Source organism: Ascaphus truei, chromosome 7 (genome assembly GCF_040206685.1).
Source record: "Ascaphus truei isolate aAscTru1 chromosome 7, aAscTru1.hap1, whole genome shotgun sequence".
NCBI lineage: Eukaryota > Metazoa > Chordata > Amphibia > Anura > Ascaphidae > Ascaphus > Ascaphus truei.
The window spans coordinates 93,768,659-93,788,815 of record NC_134489.1 but is presented as its reverse complement, the minus strand read 5'-3'; the positions used below and the strand labels follow the sequence as shown (position 1 = coordinate 93,788,815).

The 20,157-nt window shown below is 40.4% G+C and overlaps 1 protein-coding gene across 1 annotated transcript in view; it reads right to left on the bottom strand.

Annotated features, from left to right (window-relative positions):
* The window catches only part of LRP1B (LDL receptor related protein 1B), a 1,102,312-nt gene that overhangs the window by 558,785 nt on the left and 523,370 nt on the right, over window positions 1-20,157 (bottom strand). The gene's annotated exons all lie outside the window — the stretch shown is intronic.

The following is a 20,157-nucleotide window of genomic DNA, read 5'->3' as shown; positions in this document are numbered from 1 at the left end:
CTGAGATATAACACACCACATTAAAATGTTCCTAGACCCATCAATAAAGTTCTATGACCTAAATTCATTTCTTTCACTTGTTGTCATGCAGTACACACAAATTAGTTGTGATATGTTTTCAATTTTAGTAATCAGTGCAACCTAAGAATGGAATATAAGTATTAAACAGTTTTCTTCTCATTAGGATAACTATTAGATGGACATTCTCCTAGTGCAGGAACCCCATAAAGTGATCATTTTAACAGGCTATGGCTAACTAAAATCTGCCTTGATTAAACAGTAAGATGAAAAGTCTTATATTATAACAATAAGCAGTGTTCGACAAACCTATACATCTGCACGCCACGGGCGAGTGGATTTAACACCGTGGCGAGCTCCTATTGGCCCAAGCAACACACATGTTTTTTTTTTTACTTTTTCCCTGCTCGCTCTGCTGTTTCATTTCCCCCGCTCGCGCTGGAGGGAAAATAAAAAAGCCGGAGGCGGGTTCATGTTGCTGCAGGAGCTTACCCCACTTCCGGCTCCCTGAGCAGTGTCCTCCCTTCTCCCCCGCCTCTCTAAGCACATTTCTCCTCCCCGTAGCAGCCAGAGAGTGCCTCCGCAGGCCCCCGCATATCCCCAATGGCCCCCGAATATCCCCAATGGCCCCGCATATCCCCAATGGCCCCCGCATACCTCCCAATGGCCCCCGCATACCTCCCAATGCCCCCCGCTTACTCCCAATGTCTCCCGCATATCCCCAATGGCCCCCGCATACCTCCCAATGACCCCCGCTTACCCCAATGGCTCTGCAGGATTCCACATACCCCAAATGGTCGCCACATACCCCCAATTGCCGCCGCAGGCCCCGCATACCCCCATTGGCCGCCGTATGCCGCCGTAGGCCTCCATAAACCTCCAATGTCTCCCACAATCCACCGCAAACCCCGCATGCCCCCTCATACCTCCGATGTCTCCTGCAAGCTCCCGATGTCGCCCGCAGCCCCCGATGACTCCAACATACCGCCGATGGTGAGCGGGACTCCCGGCGCAGTTTCTGGTAGTGTGTGTGTGTCTGTCAGAGTGTGTGTGAGAGTGTGTGTGAGAGTGTTTGTGTGTCTGTCAGTGTGTGTGTGTGTGTGTCTGTCAGTGTGTGTGTGTGTGTGTGTGTGTGTGTGTGTGTGTGTGTGTGTGTGTGTGTGTGTGTGTGTGTGTGTGTGTGTGTGTGTCTGTCAGAGTGTGTTTATGTGTCTGTCAGAGTGTGTGTATGTGTCTGTCAGAGTGTGTTTGTGTGTGTCTGTCAGAGTGTGTGTGTGTGTGTGTGTGTGTGTGTCTGTCAGAGTGTGTGTGTGTGTGTGTGTGTGTGTGTGTGTGTGTGTGTGTGTGTGTGTGTGTGTGTGTGTGTGTGTTTGTGTGTCAGTGTGTGTGTGTATGTGTGTGTGTGTGTGTCTGTCAGAGTGTGTGTATGTGTCAGAGTGTGTGTATGTGTCTATCAGAGTGTGTATGTGTATGTGTCTGCTAGAGTGTTTGTATGTGTCTGCCAGAGTGTGTGTGTGTGTGTGTGTGTGTGTCAGAGTGTGTGTATATGTCTGTCAAAGTGTGTGTGTGTGTGTGTGTGTGTGTGTGTCTGTCTGTCTGTCAGTGTGTGTGTATGTGTCTGTCAGTGTGTGGGTGGGTGTGTGTGTGTGGTCTGTCAGTCAGAGTGTCTGTCTGTGTGTGTGTGTGTGTGTGTGTGTGTGTGTGTGTGTGTGTGTGTGTGTGTGTGTGTCTGTCTGTCTGTCTGTCTGTCAGAGTGAGTGTGTGTGTGTCTGTCAGAGAGTGTGTGTGTCTTGCAGAGTGTGTGTGTGTGTGTGTGTGTGTGTCAGTGTGTGTGTGTGTGTCAGTGTGTGTGTGTCTGTCAGTGTGTCTGTCTGTCAAAGTGTGTGTGTGTGTGTCTGTCAGAGTGTGTGTATGTGTCTATCAGAGTGTGTATGTGTATGTCTGCCAGAGTGTTTGTATGTGTCTGCCAGAGTGTGTGTGTGTGTGTGTGTCAGAGTGTGTGTATATGTCTGTCAAAGTGTGTGTGTGTGTGTGTGTGTGTGTGTGTGTGTGTGTGTGTGTGTGTGTGTGTCTGTCTGTCTGTCTGTCAGTGTGTGTGTATGTGTCTGTCAGTGTGTGGGTGTGTGGGTGTGTGTGGTCTGTCAGTCAGAGTGTGTGTCTGTCAGTGTGTGTGTGTGTGTGTGTGTGTGTGTATGTGTGTGTGTGTGTGTGTGTGTGTGTGTGTGTGTGTGTGTGTGTCTGTCAGTGTGTCTGCCAGTGTGTCTGTCAGTGTGTCTGTCAGTGTGTCTGTCAGTGTGTCTGTCAGTGTGTCTGTCAGTGTGTGTGTCAGTGAGAGTGTGTGTCAGTGAGAGTGTGTGTCAGTGAGAGTGTGTGAGAGAGTGTGTGAGTGTGAGAGTGTGAGTGTGAGTAGGATGACTGACTTGGTGTCTCTCTCTCTCACTCTCTCACCCTCTCTGTGTGTGTGTCACTCTCTCTGTGTGTGTGTCGCTCTCTCTCTGTGTGTGTCGCTCTCTCTCTGTGTGTGTCGATCTCTCTCTGTGTGTGTGCCGCTCTCTCTCTCTGTGTGTGTGCCGCTCTCTCTGTGTGTGTGCCGTTCTCTCTCCCTGTGTCGCTCTCTCTCTGTTGCGCTCTCTCTCTGTTGCGCTCTCTCTCTCTCTGTGTCGCTCTCTCTCTCTCTGTGTCGCTCTCTCTCTCTCTGTGTCGCTCTGTCTCTCTCTGTGTCGCTCTGTCTCTATCTCTGTGTCGCTCTCTGTCTCTCTCTGTGTCACTCTCTGTCTCTCTCTGTGTCGCTCTTTGTCTCTCTCTGTGTCGCTCTCTGTCTCTCTCTGTGTCGCTCTCTGTCTCTCTCTGTATCGCTCTCTGTCTCTCTCTGTGTGTCGCTCTCTGTCTCTCTCTGTGTCGCTCTCTGTCTCTCTCTGTGTGTCGCTCTCTGTCTCTCTCTGTGTGTCGCTCTCTGTCTCTCTCTGTGTGTCGCTCTCTGTCTCTCTCTGTGTGTCGCTCTCTCTCTCTGTGTGTCGCTCTCTCTCTTTGTGTGTCGCTCTCTCTCTGTGTGTCACTCTCTCTCTCTGTGTGTCGCTCTCTCTCTGTGTCGCTCTCTCTCTGTGTGTCACTCTCTCTCTCTCACCCACTCTCTCTTTCACCCACTCTCTATCTCTCTCTCACACTGTCTCACACTCTGGACCTGGATATCTTACTTACCCTATATATCTTAACTGCCCTAAACCTACACCGAAATAACCTATACTGCTTACTTCCAGATCTGACTCAAGCTTCACACAGGAGACATCGGAATCCCCCCTAACCCAGAAGACAGGTAAGAAACACCTCACCTCCAACATATAACATTGCGGGAATGAGGTACCTGGACTGCGGATCAGGTAAGATCACATATACACACACACAGACACACACACATATACACACACACATGTAACAAGGACTAATTGTAGTATAATGTAATACAATAAATAAACTTATGTCAAAAACGAATGTTGTTCTTACTAGTAATTTATTCAATTTATTTTATTTGATTTTTTTAAAGTGGGGCGGGGTTGGGGGCGGGACTAGGGCAGGGTTGGGGCGGGACTAGGGCAGGGTTGGGGTGGGACTAGGGCAGGGTTGGGGGCAGGACTAGGTGGCGAGTAGATTTTTGTTCGGCGAGTAGATTTTTGGGTGATTTGTTGACCACCAACAATAAGAATATAAATGTTCCCTGAAAGTTATAGAATTATATTTGTATTATGTTTTCCTTGTGAGAAAACTGTTGTGTTACAATTTCGAGTTTTCTTTCATTTAACCTGAGTTTACATGCTATTCAACTCGTTATGTTTGTTTTTGAGTATATTTCCGTTGTATTCTGTCAAAATGAATTAAATATTACATGAACCAAAAAAAATATGTAATGATAATATTAATGATACAAAAGACATGCTCTGATATCAGAGAAAAATGTGATCAAGCAACAGTAAAACAGATTATTTTTCACTTTTACTTTTGGAGCACGTTATCACTCTTAATAAATTACTCTTTAAGGGGTGTATTAAATAAAGTGTGATAGTGTTGATTCGGCATTATAAACAGAAATGTCTGTTAACTTGAATGGGAGATCCCGTTCGGAAAAGCCATACTCGGAATTATAACACGTTTATAAATATACCCCTAAGTCTACTCATTTTTTTCTCCTCCACATTCTAAATGACCACTTTAGATGCTCCATGTTGTGGTCACCACGTCCAGGGTCTGGTATTCAAGGGGCCCCATAATGTAAAAGCTTTGTTATGAACTTTCTGCTCTTTGTCTTGAGGAGGTCGTGAACGCGATCTGGCCAGAAGATGAATGAAAGAAGATACGTTCACCTTAAGTGCTGTCACAATCACTTAATCAAGATGCACCGGAGGGGCTGTGGGACTATGGTGCTGCGGATCCTTCAACACTTAAAGGGTTAAAAAAACAATGCATGTTAGAACACAATTTTAGTTTGAACCAGAAACTGGACCCTTCCTTCCACCATCCATGATTATTGTAATTCTAAGGCCTCGGCCAGGGTTCCTGCTGGCGTGCGGAGGCGCGCTGAGGCTCAGGGAAAGCGGGTGCTTTCCCTGGCCTTAGACAGCGCGCCGTCCGGGAGCGTGTCGGCAGGTGGGCCAGTGACGTCACAGAGCTGGTTCGCCCTCATTGGGCGAACCTCTCACGTGGCCGGCCCTGCGCTTCGGCGAGCGCTGAAATTTAAAATTCTGCTAAGACCTACACTTTCGCGCGCTTGCGGAAGCGTAGGCGAGCCCCTACTAAAGCCGCTCTCATTGCAGCTGTAGGGGCTCACAGGTAAGTACAAGCGCACCTCAGCACGGCGCTGACCATGCCCGAGGCCTAAGAGCTGCTGAAGACATTAGTGAGTAGGGGGAGTAGATGTTAGAGGAGCCAGAAATCCCTTTTTTACATGTATTCACCTTGTTACAATGTAGAATTCAGCATTCAAAAATGCTACCACAACGTTAATGAACATGGGTCCTCAAACTCTCTAGTGAGAATTTAGAAACTCTGCAGATAATTTATGAAAGAATGACGGTAAATTAGATTATTAAGATTATGATGATGGTGATTATTATTTAATATCACCAACATACATCATCTAAATATACAAAGCAGATAATTACCTGAATGGTTACATTTCAAATTTGCCTATGAACGCAATTGAGTTCAGAAAGTCTTTTTCATTTTCCTTATTTTGTTATGAATACATCTTATAACTATTTGAAAACCCCAAATAGGAATTACTGGAAAGCACAACAAGTGCAATCGTAAGTTAATGGCAGAGGATGAGGACACAAATGATTGATTACTGGAATTATACATGGGCCTTTTATGAAAGAACATGTGCAATTTCACCTTATGTGCAAATAATATGAAGTAATTTGCCTTCACTATACCTTTAGGCTGTGAGAAAGATAGAACTTCCTTTCCACACTTTTGCTTAGAGTTAAGATGACATACTGTAACAGTGCTTACATAACTCTCTGTTCTCACTTCTCCCCTTCTCCATCTCCATCTACCCATTATTATTTCTGCAGAGATTGCTGCGCTGTAGTAATCTATTGGCTCTTGATTTCACTTTGCACTCCTCCCTCCCTTGACTCAGCTCTAATACAGACTGACAACCTGGTCTATCAATACTCTGGCCTAACTATAACTCTGCCCTATCCCCCTCTCTTGATCTACATGCCCCTCTTTTTCTCTGCCATTCTCGCTCTTCTAACCCCAGACCCTAGCTTAACTGCCACATATGGTGAATTCCTGCACTTGCTCCTCTCAACACCTCTGGAGGAAATATCATACTCTCGCTGACCTACTTCACAACACATTTATCCTATCCGGTTTCATCTCTGCCTTCTCCCAGGCTACCTACTTTTTTCACTAATTAACACTTGAAAGTCTCACCCACGCTGCCTCTTTGTTTTTGACTCTCTACTTAGACCACCATGTGTTACCTGTTTTCTTCCTTCATTTCACCTCAGGACTTTGCTGACTATTTCAAGACAAAGGTGGATTCCATTCGTTAAGGCATCCCTTCTGTATCCTCATATTCTACACCTATTCCTAACTCTCCTCCTGCCTTCCTTGACTCCTTTTCCTCTGTCCCCTTCTCCACAAACCTCTTGCTCCTATTGTAATCCCTACTTGTACACATATTTTCAACTCCTCACTCTACTATGCTAGCTTTCCATCCTTCTTCAAGCATGTTATAAATGTACTCAAAAACAGCAAGCTTGACCCTCTGCATATCAGGAAGCTCTCGACCCGCAATGTCATCCACTGCAATCCGACTCCATCCTCCTTGAAGATCAGCATCAGGTAAAAAAAACTTTTTTTTCATCTTCTTTCACCTTCTATCTTCTTCTGTCATCTTCTTTATTTGTAATCCAATGTACCCCATGGTAAATCCAGGACAAAAAAAGAATATCAGCTCCAAAAGCAAAAAGGTAAGTAAAATCAAATAACAGTCTTTTAAATTGATAATAGTAATGTCCGGTACATATAAGTATAGATGCAGGGAGAGGGGAGAAAAACCAAGGGGTTGCGCAAGGTATAAGAAGCGGGGTACTTACAGCGTGGTACTTACAGAGAAGTTGGATTCCCACCAGGCTGTGTGACCCCCTGAGAAGCTTAACCTTACCCCTGTCTCCTTCCAATTGAAGTGGTGTAGAGCCTCACGCTCACAAGGTGTCACCACTAATCCATTCCTCCCGCAATAATGGTGAAACCGGTGGTGACCTCCGATCCAGGCAGCAACAGAAACAAAAAATGATCGAGTGGACTACAGCTTGCTATGAAAGGAAGTTGGGGAACTCACCAGATATGAAGGTTAAAAAAGTCTTCAATGAAAACTACATAAAATGACAAAACTCCTCCTTTTTGGAGGAGTTTTGTCATTTTATGTAGTTTTCATTAAAGACTTTTTTAACCTTCATATCTGGTGAGTTCCCCAACTTCTTTTCATAGCAAGCAGTAGTCCACTCGATCATTTTTTTTTCCCATGGTAAATCCAGCAACTGAAGTTGCCCCATCATCTTCTTGAGCTAAAATGAGATGGAACAGGCCTTATATAGGGGCTGTGATGTCCATTTTAGGATCAGATGGTACAGCTCCAATCCGATTAAACGCTGTATCATGTGAACAGCTTTTTTTTAAAAAATTTTTTAAGGATGTGACGTAATCTCCAAGGGAGGTATGTAAAGTGACATCATAACTTTAAGGGGTGATGTCACATCCTTTTAAACTAATGGAACATATCACATGGTACAGGAACCAATGGGATTGTCTTCAATCCAATTGGCTGTAATACCATGTGATATGAGCCATGTGGTTTGAAGGATGTGACATTCCGCCCTATGCCAAGGTAAGTAAGTTACAGAGGCCTCGCGCGCTCCACAGCATTTCATTTAAATGCTTTGGGGAAGAGTGCAGGGCCACTGTACCCGCCACATCCCCAAAAAAATCTCATGCCCCCAATTTCCGCACCCCTGTGCTAGACTGTTCTCAGAAATGAATGTATGAAAATGACATTTGCCTATTTCATTTGCACTTGTTTGACTGATTTAACCAAATTGCTCCAAATGCAAGTCCTACTGCATCCTTATGGACCAAGATGTCCTGAAAGAGTAAAATGTAACCCAATCCTCTCAAAAGAGTTGAAAGTTAACATAGGGCATAAATACCCATTGATATACCAGTTTATACATTAGTGACTATGATATATTAATGTGGGGATAGTAAGCTTTAGTGAGTTCCCAATGTACTATTGGTACTTTAGTAAAATATACTGTTAAGACCATGTCATTCAAAGTTCTAGCATCAAGCCTGGAGAAAAGCAGATTTGATGTAGGTTATGATACCCTTTAGCAAACCAACAATAGAGTGCTTCATAGATGAAATAAAAGAATAGGTTTGATGAAAAAATGTATGTAAAAAACAGTTGATCAAATTTAATCGGTTGTAAATAATTTTTACAATATTTTATCTATGAACAATGAAATTCGTACATATACTGAAGGACTCCTTTATTAAAATGATTGACGACATTGCTTTGAAAACAAAATTCATATAGCTCATACAATTAAATTGTGCAACAAGTTACTTTCATTACAACATTTGTGCAATGATTATACAATGACTGAATAAAAATAGCTCACAACTTTCACGAAGCACAAAATTCCAGTCAACATTTTACTTCAAAATCTCAGTTAAGATGAGATTAATAACAGAAAACTGAAATGTAATTACTTTCATAGGTATGGGACATGAACAAATCCATATCTATTTTTGTTTTGCTGCTCCTCTAATAAGACAATGCATAATATGTGTCTTTTTTTCATCCATGCAGAACAAAGTTAATACATTATTTAGGCTGTTCTTTGTGAGGTACCGTAATTTTAAGATGGGTATTAAATAAATAATAGGAATGTCATTTTTACTCAATGATTTTAGATGGAAAAGGCTTACTGTTAAAGGACTTACCGTGTACAGTAAAATGATATACAATTGAAATGGGTGATACCAAAGTGCCTGTTTATAGGTTTATTCAAGACAGCACATTTCCAATAAAAAAGGGGTTTGAATTTAGCCACTGTTTTGTAAACTTTTTGTAAGATTGATGAGATACGTAACTTGTTTTAGCAACTACGAATGCTGCAGAATTTGTAAAAGTGCAAGTTAGGGCCACTAATCTTTCAGCAACAAAAAAAAAAATAATGCACATTGTAGGTTTTATGAGCATAACAGCAATCCACCTGAGAAAATGAATAGCTTTTGAGTTGTGCGAGATGTGGAACTGCTCACTTCAGGATAATAATGCATAATAATGCATTGAATACTGATCTTTTATCTGTTTGAAGCAGTCGCACATATACAGCATCCTGTCTTAGAAATTGCTAAATTAAGAAGTTTGATAACCGTTACCCAGTAGAAATATGAAGGACCTTGGCTCTTAATAATGGGAATTGCATTTGAATAAAAACAACAAGCCAGCATCTTTCCTACTTGGGTAAATAAACCTACAGCAATATGAATCATTAAGCTTGTTGATTCAATGAGATTAGCTTGTTCTCACACAAACAATGAATTCACTGGTTAGACTGCATGTCCTATTCAAAAACTCACTCCCTGTGGTTATTGTAGCATCTATATATACAGAACATTGTTGAAATAAGTATGACCTGTACAAACTCTAGAGCTCCCCTCCCTCTGAATGAAATAAGTACTGTACACGTTGATTCTTTGGGGAAACAAGGACACAGATTTATTAAATTATATCAAAACCAGATGACCTTTGCCAGACTGCCTGTCGGTGATCTTGAGCCCATGGCATTTCTATAGCTCAGGGGTTCTTAATTTCAGTCCTCAAGACCCAGAACAGGTTATGTTTTCAGGATATCTGCTTCAGCAGAGGTGGCTCAATCAGTCAATGCTTCAGCACAGGTGGCTCACTCAGTGTCTCAGTCTTTGACTGAGCCACTGATCTAGCCACGTGTGCTGAAGCAGGGATATCCCTAAAACCTGACTTGTTGGAGGGTATTGAGAATTGGAGTTGAGAACCAATGTCATAGCTCATGATCCTTAGTGCTACTCAAATTCTGCCCTGACAGATGTATTTATGATAACGGGGAACATTCCCCAAACTGAATAGCCCAGAAGGGACGTGATCCACATTATACTCACTGTTATAATTCAGGTCCCCAAATAATTGGCCTCCAGCCTTTAAAGGCACCTCTGCCAAGCTGTGACAAATGACGCCCACGTCAACTAAAAGACAAATTATTATGTTGGGCATCGAATTTCTTTTATTGTTCCACCATTTTTTTAAATTCATATGTATGAATTTTTAATGCAAAAAGAGACAACAAAAAAAGGAAGAGATTGCTTCACGGCAATACCACGAGGTACATGTGAACACCCCCTTACAAAGTCTTGCCTTAGGACACCCCCAATTACACTTAACCCATAGCCGCCCTTGTGATTCGGTGGAGGGAAGTGGCAGAGAAAACTGGTTAGGCTGCAGCAGTCTCATTGCAGGTGCTTCCTTTTTGAGTTATTTTGCCCATTTAGGATATTCTTTTCACTGCTGCTTTTTAATGAGCTCACATCTGTGTACTCCCTGGAGCAAAGAATCTGTTACAATTGGAAACCAAAGTTGTTGTTGTCTACAAGCCAGGTTTTGTACAGGTAAATCAGTCCCGGTGACTCTTCTGATAAGGATCCCAATTCTAAGCAAAACAAAGAACTTCAACTTCAGGGATCAGGGATATCTAAACTAGAAAAGATGCACTTGTATTATCACATTATATTAGACTGTTAAAGCTACTACTGTATATTAGTGTATTTGTCATACAGTCCTTTAGGAAAAAGCCAACTCCACTGAATTATTTATAGGCAAATATTATTGGAGTATTTGTAAACTCTATTAGTACGAGAAAGAGCTATAATGCTTTAAATTACATAAAATTAGAAAGCGATGCTAGTATGCTGTACTTCCAGATTATTAGTGAGATTGGTATCTTCAGTTTTATGGCATGTACAGCTCTTGTTTTTAATAATTACAATATGAATAATTACAAATACTTACATATGGTACAGTAATGTATTTTAGAAATACAGACAAGACAGACAATGAAACTGTAGAAACAGGAAATATGGAACAAAAGCAATCAAGTAAGTACATTGCAAGGTTTTAGAGCATGCTTTGTTTTGCAACCAGCATATCACTAATGCCACTGTAAAAACACCTTACTAATAAGCCTGCTGACAGCATATCCTCCAACTGTATTGATTTAGCAGGTACACTACACGTTTTTTGGGTTCTGTAAGACCAGCTGTACTTATTAAACAGAAAACATTTTGTGTGTGGCAAGCTGCGTTGGTTAGGGCAGGGGTGCGCAAAGTTTTCCCCCTGCGCCCCCCTGCATGCTCTCCTCCTCTGCTCGCCCTCCCCCTGCTCGGTCGACTCTGGCATCAAATGACGCCGGGGGATCATGTGATTTCATGGTGCCATGGCAACGCGATGTCATGTGACCCCGCTGCGTCATTTGGCGGCGGGTTCCCATGACGACACATCACAAGGCAAGGTAGGTGAAGTTAGAGGTCTTCTGCCATTTAATTTAAATACCATGGGGGAGAGTCATGACTTCTGTAACCGCTGCACCCCCCCCCCCCTGGAAAATCTCACGCCCCCCAGTTTGCGCACCCCTGGGTTAGGGGACTTCCATAGAAAGTTCCTTCATCCAACCTGAACAGAGGAACAGCAGTGGGACATATTAATATGTGGAAAATGTTGGAGGGTCCAGAAAAATCTTTATCTCAATAAAAGTGTTTTCATCGAAACCACCTTTCTTTTTCAAAGTGACTTAGAAAACTCTAACATTCTCCCCAAAACGCCTGTAACTCTCTTTGGGGTGCAGCCCTTGTCAGCAAAAGTTTTTCTTTCCTCTTATTGGACTGAGGTCTGCTGTAAATGAGCTCATACCAAATTCAAGATGCAATCTCCTTTAATAAATCCATTTAGCCCATTTCGATTTCTTAGTTGGACTCTGCCAACATAAATATTATCTCATGTGGTAATTGTTTTTGTTACTTTTAGATACAAACTTGGAAGAAGGGAGGGGGGATAGTTATGGAGGATTGCTGCCTTAAACTTAGAAAGAAGAACTCAAGTGACTGAGTTCAATTAGTTTAGAAAACATGCAGGGAGTTGCATGATATAAAGCGTACATAAATGTTGCCATAAAGTAGAACTCCCCTATTCTGGACACTGAGAGGAATTCCCATGGTACTGGGATGCTTGTAATTAGGGAAGATTGATTTTACAATGAAAAAAAAATAGATGCAAATGCTACATATCTAAGGTAATAAAGTGAAGCACAAGATAATTTCATTTAATACTATAAGTACAATAAAAGGATAGGGGCCTCACAAACTCAACAAGAGAGTGTCCATATATTCCTTCCAAATATTGATGGGAAATATTTTAAGATGATCATAGTTATCAATGTTTTTTTTAAACCAAGTAGAGATCCATCATAAAACAATTCTGACTAGGACCTCATTCTCTCCCGTCTCGACTACTGTAACCTCCTGCTGTCCGGCCTTCCTGCCTCTCACCTGTATTCCCTACAATCTATCCTAAACGCTGCTGCCAGAATAACTCTACTCTTTCCCAAATCTGTCTCAGCATCTCCCTCGCTGAAATCCCTCTCCTGGCTTCCTATGAAATACCATATCACCCACTCAATTCTCCTCCTCACTTTTAAGGCTTTACACACTTTTGCCCCTCTATCAGCCCTAATTTCTTGCTATACACCATTCTGACTCTTGCGGTCTACTCAAGGATGTCTTCTCTCTACCCCTTGTGTGTCTAAAGCCCCCTACTGCCTTATGCCTTTCTCACTTACAGCCCCACACCTTTGGAATGCCCTTTCCCTCAATATCTGACTAGCAACCTCTCTATGTACCTTTAAGACCCATTTTAAAAACCACTTCCTTAACGAAGCATATGAGTAGCTCCGTCGATGATACTATACACCTCATACATCGACCATGGCCCCTTGCAGATGCACTTACCAGAACACCTTCCTAATGTCTCTGTACGTTACTCATACTAACCAATTAGATTGTAAGCTCTTCAGGACAGGGACTCCTTTTCTTAAATGTTACTATTATGTCTGAAGCACTTCTTCCCATTACGTGTTATTATTTGTTATTTATATTATTACAGTATGTCACATGTATTACTGCTGTGAAGCGCTATGTACATTAATAGCACTATATAAATAAAGATATATATATATAGAAACACAGAGAGAGAAAAAGAAACCTCTAATGAGCACTCAGACAAATAATGCAGAAAATAATAATAGTAATTTATTAAATCAAAATAAGATGAAAAACAAAAAACAGCTAACTGAAACCCTGCCTGACTAAACAAAATAAATTAACACAGGACAATGAAAAAAGTATAAATAACCCCAAGAAAATTTAAGCTATCATAAAAAACAAAACATATAATGAACAAAACCTCAAAAAATGAAACCACTATGGGGACAAAGTACCCATAGTGATCCACAACCGGCCAGTCGTATAAGGAGATAATGAACAATAAACCAATAGAAGAAAATAAATAATAAAACTCTAAAGGAAAAAAATAAACAGAGAGTGGTTGAATATACCAGGCATACTATACAGTGTAAGCGGCACTGTTGTAAAAGGACCTATGAGCATGAAACTATAAATATAGTGCATGACAATAAACATAGAAGGTGCTTCAGTGACCCAAACACAAATAATCAATAATGATATATACAGGAGAGAGACCCATATACTGAAAAACAGTATCATAGCTGCAAGATGGCAATAGTATATGAAGGTAGTATACTCAACTCCTGTGTAGCTGTAATGACAAGGAAGTCCTGGATAAGCATAACCACAATCACAAGACAGCGGTCACATCAAAGGGTATTCACAACACATAAAATGTCCAAATAAAGAGCCAGCAGGCAGGGCCAGCAGCATGAAAGTACCACCAACGCGTTTCGCCCGCTAAGGCTTCTTCTAGGGTGGTACTGGAGCCATGGAGCATGTCCGGTTAAAAAGGCACTGCTTGATGACGTATTTCGCGCCAAAAACGTCCCATATCCATATATATTAGAGGCTTTAACTGCCATGCCTGCTTCTCAGCTGGCCCTGCCTGCTGGCTCTTTATTTGGACATTTTATGTGTTGTGAATACCCTTTGATGTGACCGCTGTCTTGTCATTGTGGTTATGCTTATCCAGGACTTCCTTGTCATTACAGCTACCCAGCATACAACAGGAGTTGAGTATACTACCTACATATACTATTGCCATCTTGCAGCTATTATACTGTTTTTCAGTATATGGGTCTTTCTCCTGTATATATCATCATTGATTATTTGTGATTGGGTCACTGAAGCACCCTCTATGTTTATTGTCATGCACTATATTTATAGTTTCATGCTCATAGGTCCTTTTACAACAGTGCCCCGTACACTGTATAGTATGCCTGGTATATTCAACCACTCTGTTTATTTTTTTTCCTTTAGAGGTTTATTATTTATTTTCTTCTATTGGTTTATTGTTGATTATCTACTTATACGACCGGCTGGTTGTGGATCAATATGGGTACTTTGTCCCCATAGTGGTTTCATTTTTTGAGGTTTTGTTCATTATATGTTTTATTTTTTATGATAGCTTAAATTTTCTTGGGGTTATTTATACTTTTTTCATTGTCCTATGTTAATTTATTTTGTTTAGTCAGGCAGGGTTTCAGTTAGCTGTTTTTTGTTTTTCATCTGATTTTGATTTAATAAATTACTATTATTATTTTCTGCATTATTTGTCTGAGTGCTCATTGGAGGTTTATTTTTCTCTCTGTGTGTTTCTATATCTATTTTATTCTTCTAGCACCGCCTAGCAAATAACTTTTCTGTCATTTTTCAGTTATTTTCTTTTAAAATAGGTTTAGACATTGCATTAATCTTTGGTTGTTGATGCGGTATTCACTTTTGTGTATGAAAGATATATATATACATACAATTGGGTTCTATTTTAAGTCATGACATTTACATTGATTTATTATTATTATTAATAATAATAATGATCATAATAATAATAATAACAATAATTAATCAGCACAGCAACTTAAGCTTAGGAAATAGAAATGAACTAACTTTTTTTTTTTTGCTATCTATTTAAAATATAAGCTACGTTAGTTTTTTTTTCTATAAAAAGCAATAACTATTCCTGTCATGTTGGTAAAAATACATGACAAATCTCATAATACAGAACTCCCAGGTAAAGACTAAATATGAAGTATATTCATAACTGATGTTTCAACTCAACAGGAAAGCAGCAGGCTCCAAGCTATGAAAATATATATATTTAAACTTTATAAGATGAAACACTGACATACTGTAAAATGTATATGTTTTATTAAAATGTTCTTTTCGGAGTGTGGATGATGACAGGCCATTACATAGAGCACCCATTATTAGCACACAGTTGGACTCCTACACAACCAGTAAAGATACAGATTTCAGGCAGCATGTGGTAAAAAATATCGAATATCCAGAACAATAAGACAAACCAGACACTGCACATAAAAAGATGTTCACACATTGCATATCTTTGTAAAAAAAAATTGATTTGAGCAAAGTAGGATATAGAATGAAAGACATTTGTACAAACAATTATATGTTAGAAGTTATTTTTGATCTCAACTAACTTTATGATAGAGGGAGCTCAGCAAATTTATAAATACTTACAACTTTTTTAAATGTATATGCAAAAGCACCAGCTATACCAAATTCTTTGGCCAACCACTATAAAAATGAATTACTGTATATTGAATCCATCAAAACCGACACTCAAACCTCCACGTACGCTGATGAGCCTCATCAATGCTACTTAGTTAGCTGCTCATTTCAAGATGGCTGAACTTGCAGCACTGACGATTTATTCAAGGATTTTAGGCTAAAAAGCAAACAAACTAATGCCAGCTCACGCCCTCTTCAGATCTTCCTTCTTAACAGCCTCACCTTCTGATCTCTCCTCAGACCTACAAAAACTGCCCTCATACCAACAAGACCCACCAACAAACTGACATGCTCCTCTCCTCCTAGCTCCTCTACGATCTTCTCCTCCCCATGCATATGCCAATAATCCTGTGCACATCCCGCTAATCACCACCTCATCTTCCAGTACACATTCTCCCCATGATCTCCTGCACCCACTCCCATCATTCGTCATCCCCTGTACAGACCCCCATTACCCCTCTTTTAATTTCCCTTGGAATCCAGTCAAGTACCATGTTTGTCCAAAGATGATAATTTCTGCTTGAAATACATCCGGTTTGATTTAGAAACCATTAATTTATTTTCCTGTTTCTTCGGGTAATACTCAGCATAAATATCTCCATACTTCTATGAGTTGTCTGAAGCTTCTGAATTATCTTCACATTTAGGGTTTAAGTTTCACATCTACTGTATATGTGAGAATGGGCAAAATACACTGGTTCTAAAACTCTCCTCTTGAGGCAGAGTGGAAGGTTCCCTTGAAATATTGGCTTATCTCTTCCAAATGTGCTCCCTCCTATTTCATTCTGCTGTTGATTTAATTCAAAATGTTCCCACCCACGGTTCCTTTCCTGCCAAGGTAGACATAGGGGCCTATTAAGGTAGCTTCAATGTTATCACTGCAACATTGAACGTGTTTGCCTTTTACTACTGTACCTCACGGTATGAAATTTGTGAAAAAATGGTATTCAGTAAGATATTTTGCATTTTTAATACCATTTGTTAAAAAAACCGACAGACCTCATTTTTACACCAACTAAAGGATGGTGAGATGGGGTTGCGATTTTCCACCGGAGCCTGGGGTGAGGTTTGTGGAGGGGAGGATGGGGGAGAGAAGACGAGGAGGGGGAGGACTTCCTAACCTAATCATATATCCACATGTATATATGTCCCTTTAAATATCCCTCCAAATAAATTAGGGAGAGATGCCTATGCTGAAAAATGAACATACCTGAGGTACCATTGGAGGTATGCTAATGTCTATACAAAGTATATTTAATGAGTCACACATCTTAAAATATATCCTTAAGACCAATCCGTTTAAATACCCTTGTGATGAAGGGGTACCGTTGTCAAACACAACAGGATTAGAACCCACAACCCTTCCTTCAGGGCAGCAGCTCTAGCATTGAACTAACCCATTTATCAGTACACATATTTATTTACATCCTTTATTTAAGAAGCTTTAAGTCATTTATCGAAGCTACTTCAATAAGCCCCATAGGCCTTTATTCTGTAAGGTGTGATAGCGCAGATGATATGCTATTGCGTGAAAAACCCCATAAAAGTAAATGGGGCTTTTCATGCGATAGCGTATCATCTGTGTTATCACACCTTATACAATAAGGGCCATAGTCTTTGCCTTCTTCTAGCCCTATTCCATTTATTTTGATCTTCGCAGAGTTTACACATTTGCTGAACATCACGTTGGCATTGCTGAGATTCATATGTAGGTCCACTTTCTTATTTACTTTGGCAACTTCCCTGATTTGTTGCTGTAGGTCTTCTGCACTTGTGGCAAAAATAACATGGTGTCTCCCATGCTGATCCTTATATTGCTTGCATCTTCATGTGATATAATGGTTGATGTAGCATTCTCGAAAATGTTCTTTTTAATATCAATATACGCTTCTTCAGCACTTTGTCTTCTTAATAAATTTAGAACCGCAGTCGTGTAGACAGAACCATTTTTTCCCCTAAGATTAGTAGATCATATTCATTACTTCGGGAAATCACTTTTTAAACGACTTGGATGTGGTGTGTGCATATATGTATTTTAATATGTATATGCATACAGTAAGATAACAGATGATCGAAATTAAATATGCAGCCATGCTCAAGAATCTAAACCTAAACCAACACCAAGAGTCTTTAGGCCCAACGGGAAACCAAACCCGACATTTGTTTTGTTTCAATACCTAAACACCAGGCCAAGTGAGCATTTTTATTTTTTATAGCCTATAGATCCTCTTAATCCCCTCGTTTTAATCTCTATACATTCTTATTATATTTCTCTGTTACATTCCATCCGTATATATGTGTCATTCTATATTTTCCATTGGTCTGTCTCCTTCTAATGTACTTATCCCCTTGCTGTGTACAGCTTCTTACTCCTTTGTATATTTACTCATTTTCTTTTTATCTGAATCTATGACTCTTTTGTACCTTAAATCTTTCCAATCTTCTGGACACCCTCATTGTTGCTGTATGATTTATTGCTATAAGATTGCTGATATCTTTTCTTAAATTTCCACCTTACTGTAAATAAAAACAATATTTTTTTATCACTGCTACAAACCTCTTTACTCGCTTATTAGAGATTATGGTAGATAAATAAAATAACAGGTTTGTGGTCACCTTACAATGTATCCAAGACACTGCCTAAATATGCATGTAAATATAAATGCTAAAAACTTTTCTTCAAGTCTTCCATTTCAATGCATTTAAACAATAAGTAGGTTATTTGAGAACCTAAAACATGTTTTATCTTGCATGTGTCAGTTTCTGGGGCATTGAACTACAGTACATATGATTAACATTAATATTTAGCACTTATTACATTATGTATAGTAATGTATACATCACGGAAAAGTGGAATTCCAACAGTGCAAGGCATGTATTGCATCCATTGATTTTCCCTACATGTCCATAGTGCATTCTAAAGATGAATAAAAACATAATTATATGCATGAGAAAATATACCTTTTGCCAAGAGATGAACCAATCACATGTTCTCAGCATGAAACTGTATGGGGCATTTTTAAAAGAAGCACTAACTGCCGTTTTACAGCATCCTCCCAGCAGCAGTATAATGATGGTGCAGGACAAAATTCACACACCAGATGCTCTCCAGCAGCTTTTCTCAATTGAACACAACTCACTTTCCTGATATTTTCTGCTGAAACTTACAAGAAAAAGGATAGAGTAAAATAAAACAGCTAATCTAATTAGACAGGAATGCAGCAGTTGCTCGATATAGATGGACAGGTTTCCGGATTTGAAATCCGGACTTCCATGTTTGTTCGGAAGTTCGAGGTGGACTTCAGAACAAACCTCCGAGCCAAAACCAGAGAAGGTCTCATCCTCAGATTTGCAGGGGGTGGAGGGGGGTGCGGGGCTGGATGTGTATAAACTGGGCAAACGTTGAGTTCCCGAGCTAGAAACCTCATAACCGTTTGCCAAGAAGTTTAAAGTTCAAAAAAGTTCCCCCAAATTTTGAAGAGAAAAATAAATATACGTATATAGTGTTTTCTAAAATGTATTACAAAGCCAGAAACAAAGTCCAAAACCAATCGAGTTCCGGCAAAATAGCAGTGGAGGTGCCCACAACGACTGAGCCACTGATTGAGCCACTATGCTGAGGCAGGGATATCCCTAATACCTGACCTCTTGGTGGCTCTTGAGGGCTGGAGTTGGCCACCCCTGAAATAGAGTAAATGATATTACAAACTACTTTCCTCATTACCCTTCATAAGATACCAGTGATGGTGTCAAGTTGAGCTGTAAATTCAAATCAATTGACCATATGGTAGATTTTGAAGCATTACTGACCAATTATTAAATGCAAAATGAACAATATTCAATTTTTTTTTGTATACCAATGGAATTTTTCAAGCATCAGAAGAGACCGTGACAGGTCACGCAGAACTGTGCTCCAGGCCTGTTGTCCTTGAAACGTAAATTTTTATTTTATGTAGAATTATACAGTTAAAGACGAAAATTGTTGAGACCGACATTTGCTTTTAGTATATAAAAGTATAGTATATAAAACACATTTATTTTTGGAATGAAACTTCTTTAGTGGCACCTAGTCAATTTTGATGGAACAAAACTCCTTCATGGAGATGAAAATGTGAAACGGAAATGATGTCACGCTCCTAACCGCCGCTGTTCCCTCCACACGCCCGCTGACATATGTCACGCATGCGCAGTAGTGATGGCACTGCTGACGGACGCCACGCATGCGCAGAAGCGGCAGGCATCGCTCAGTTCCTCCTGGCGCGCATGCGCAGAGGCTTCTGGAGCTCGGCAGTGCGTTGCGCATGGGCAGCAGAGGAGAAGAGGACACGGAGCGCAGACAACCCCCCACACTCCCTGTGTCACACACCCTGTCACACACCCTGTCACAGACACACACACACGTTGCTGACAACACACAAAGAAGTTTCACTTACTATGCGCGTGCACAGCACACACAGCTTTTTTATATATTGTTAACACAACAATACAAGTGCCATATACTGTACTGTAGATAAGATAATTTCATTTAGAAAATCTCATACCCATAACAAAATATCAATATATAAGAAATACACTCAAGAAAAAAGAACAAATTAAAATATGCATTGAATTTACATAACATATGCAGGCTCTAGAGCCTTGCTCCTTTTCCTTTAATTAAATAAATGCACAACGCTTTTTGGAGAAACAGGGCCACAGCTTACTAAATTACATCAACAACCAGATGACCTTGCTAGGCTGTCTGTCAGTGATATTGAGCCCATG